The 3,479-nt window shown below is 50.4% G+C and overlaps 1 long non-coding RNA gene across 1 annotated transcript; it reads right to left on the minus strand.

The window, feature by feature from the left end:
* Nucleotides 1-514: 514 nt before the first annotated feature.
* Nucleotides 515-2,754, minus strand: LOC123651275. The gene is made up of 3 exons (XR_006739871.1): nucleotides 2,217-2,754; nucleotides 1,922-2,002; nucleotides 515-818 (listed from the first exon to the last, which is right to left on the minus strand). It is a non-coding gene; the product is annotated as an uncharacterized LOC123651275 (long non-coding RNA).
* Nucleotides 2,755-3,479: the final 725 nt, after the last annotated feature.

Here is a 3,479-nt window from a genome sequence, read left to right on the forward strand (position 1 = left end):
AGTGTAACTTATGCCCTAACCGTTTTGGCCCAGTGGATAGAGCGTCGGCCTGCGGACTGAAAGGTCCCGGGTTGGATTCTGGTCAAGGGCATGTACGTTGGTTGCAGGCACATCCCCAGTAGGTTGTGTGCAGGAGGCGGCTGATCGATGTTTCTCTCTCATCGATGTTTCTGATTATCCTTCTCCCTTCCTCTCTGTACAAAAAAACCAATAAAATATATATATTTAAAAATGAACTGTAGCCGAAACCGGTTTGGCTCAGTGGATAGAGCGTCGGCCTGCAGACTGAAGGGTCCCGGGTTCGATGCGGGTCAAGGGCATGTGCCTTTGTTGCGGGCACGTCCCCAGTAGGAGGTGTGCAGGAGGCAGCTGGTTGATGTTTCTCTCTCATCGACGTTTCTAGCTCTCTATTTCTCTCCCTTCCTCTCTGTAAAAAAAAAATCAATAAAATATATTTTTAAAAAATAATAATACAAAAATAAATAAATAAAGTGTAACTTATATCCAATAAAACTAATTTCATAGGGGGGGGTGGGATGTGACATTACAATGGACTCAGAGCTACCCAGGCCCTGCCTCGGGGCCTCTGCCCAGAGCCCCAAACGACACGCTGCCCCCACCTTGCGCGGCTTCTCCCTGGGTGGACCCCCCCATGCTGACGTCTGGAAAAGGAGACGGAGTGTGTCTCCTCACCCGGCTGCGGCCTCTCCCTCCGTGGGCTCAGGGGCACGCGGCCCGGCTGCAGGTGACGCTTCAGCCCCTGCTCTGCTGCTGCTTGGGAGCCGGGAAGCCTGCAGCCTGCGCTGCTGCACCAGGTGCTGGAAGAGGAAGACGTTATCAGTCGCCACCATCAAAGCGAGGTGGGGAAGGGAGGTTTCAACTCGTCCCAAATTTCCCCCCGGGGAATCTGGCCCCCGGTCAATTCCCCTCCCTCCCGTGGGGCTGATGTTGCTGCCAGGACAGTTCTCACCAGCGGCCTAGCAGCCTGGGGTTGGCTCAATGGAAACCCCATCCCACAGCCTGGTCCTAAGCAAGAGAAGGAAACCACCCTTTGTCCTGGCCGGTGTGGCTCAGTGGATAGAGTGTTGGCCTGCGGACTGGAGGGTCCCGGGTTCGATTCTGGTCAAGGGCATGTGCCTTGATTGCGGGCACATCCCCAGTGGGGTCGTGCAGGAGGCAGCTGATCAATGACTCTTCTCATCATTGATGTTTCTCTCTCTCTCTCTGCCTCTTCCTTCCTCTCTTACATCAATAAAAATATATATATATATATTAAAGGAAAAAAAGAAACCAACCTTGCTGACAGGTAATATACTGGCTGTTTCTCGCAATTGGACTGTGGGGACTCTTAAAAATAATGTGTGTGTGTGTGTGTGTGTGTGTGTGTTTCTTTTTCTGGATGAGTTTTAACAACCTAGAAAGCTTAATTAAGCTTTCCTACTGCACCTCTTTTTAATTGAGTTTAGTAGCAGGCGAGTATTTTTAGAATTGAAGTGATGATTCCATGTAATGGATACACGTCTGCAGATTCTCAAACTGCTACCCGGGTCAGAATGGAGCGAAAGAGCCCAGCCACTGTGGCTCAGTGGTTGAGCATCGACCTAGGAACCAGGAGGTCACGGTTCGGTTCCCGGTCAGGGCACATACCCGGGTTGCAGGCTCAGTCCCCGGTGGGGGCGTGCGTGGATCTATGATTCTCTCTCATCATTGATGTTTCTCTCTCTCTCTCTCTCCTTCTTCCTGCCTCTCTGAAGTAAAAAAAATAAAAAATAAAAATAAAAATGTTTATTTAAAAAACAGCAACCCAAAAAAACAAGGGAGCTAAAGAATGAACTCCCCAAGCCTAAGAGTATGACCCGTTGCTTTTATGCATCCTAACTGTCGTATTTATGTTTACTTATTCCATTCATTCGTTACTTACACGCTGAGTTCTTTCTGCCTAAGGACAAGTGATGGTCAATCTGCATATTGCTCTTTTATTAGGTAGGATAATGGACAGCATCTAATCAAATGAAATAAAAACATTTGATCAGAGTTAACCATCTGAAGCAGAAATGGTCCACGTTTGCACAAATTGACACGTTTGGCAAAGGGGCTGGGGAGGAACCTGTGAGAAACCCAAGGGCGAGGCAGGGCGGGGCGGGGCGGGATGGATTCTATTTAAGGAATTCTCCCATCCCCCCCCCCCCCCCGGAGGAGTTCGCCAACTCAGATACCTGGGCGAGATCCACGCGAAGATACGGCCCCCGGGGAGGACTATCCCAAAGGAAAGTGGCGTGTGAAGGCAGCTCCTCCGGGTGGCCACAGGCTCGGGCAAAAATCAAGTCATTTCTTGCTTTCTCTTTTTGGATGTGTGGTATCAGATGATTCTGCCCCTTCATCTCAGCTTTCCGTGTTTACCTTCAGAGCGAGCGTTTCCTCTGCCAAACACAGCAGATCCGGGGACCCTGGGCAGAGAGGGGCGCGCACCATTTCTCCTGACCCTTACTCCGAGGGCCCCTCTTTGCCCTCGGGTGCCCAGCGTCGCCTCCTAGGGGGTAAACAGAGATGTGCTCATGTTCAGTCCAGGTTTCCTAAATTCTGCGCTTCATTTCCTCTTCAGAAGACATAGTCCTCAAGGCATTCTCCTCCTCCGGGGCTCCCGTCTGCTGGCCTACAAGCAATCTCGGCTGCCTGCCTGGAGGAGGGGGCCTGGTACCCGCACAAGCATGGCGCTGGGAGTACTTAGGAGGGCTGTGGATGGCTAGAGGCAGAGCACACGGTCATGATCACGTTCAGACATTTCTTTCCTCACATTCAGGGTCCTGGGTCCTCATTTTTGTGTCAGTAAGGGGGTACTGTTCCCCGTCCACCCCCTCTTCTCTGCTTGTCACTCTAACCTCCCTACGCTCCACGCTTCTTAAGTCTGCAGAGCTGGCTGGCCGCTTGGGTGCGAGCCACGAAAACTCCCCTAAAGGGTGCGGTTTGCTCTCGAGCTGCTGACTCGGGCCTCTGCTTGGCTCCCCACCCCCTGTCCTTGCCATGTTCTCCTTGGCACGAACACTTTCTTGTTCCAAAGTTCCTTCCCATATCTTATTTTTGCAGGGACCCCAGACTACGACGTTAACTATAAATATTTTGGCTGTGAATCTGATTATGAATCGATGCTGTGAATTTAATATTATACAGAGACTTAATTGACCAAATCCCAGCTCATGTTTTGTTGGCGATTTAAAAATATATGCCATATTGCCCTGGCTGGGGCTCGGTGGTTAGCACCAAAGGGTCACGGGTTCGATTCCTGGTCAGGGCACAGGCCCGGGTTTGTCTCAAGCCCCAGTAGGGGGCGTGCAGGAGGCAGTCAATCCATGATTCTCTCTCATTAGTGATGTTTCTCTCTCCCTCTCCCTTCCTCTCTGAAAGCAATAAAAAATAACATTTTAGCTGGATTCTTTTGAATAGGTCATTCTAATAATATTACAACTAGGTTTTAAATTTTT

This window comes from Pipistrellus kuhlii, unplaced genomic scaffold, assembly GCF_014108245.1.
Source record: "Pipistrellus kuhlii isolate mPipKuh1 unplaced genomic scaffold, mPipKuh1.p scaffold_m20_p_42, whole genome shotgun sequence".
Classification (NCBI taxonomy): Eukaryota; Metazoa; Chordata; class Mammalia; order Chiroptera; family Vespertilionidae; genus Pipistrellus; species Pipistrellus kuhlii.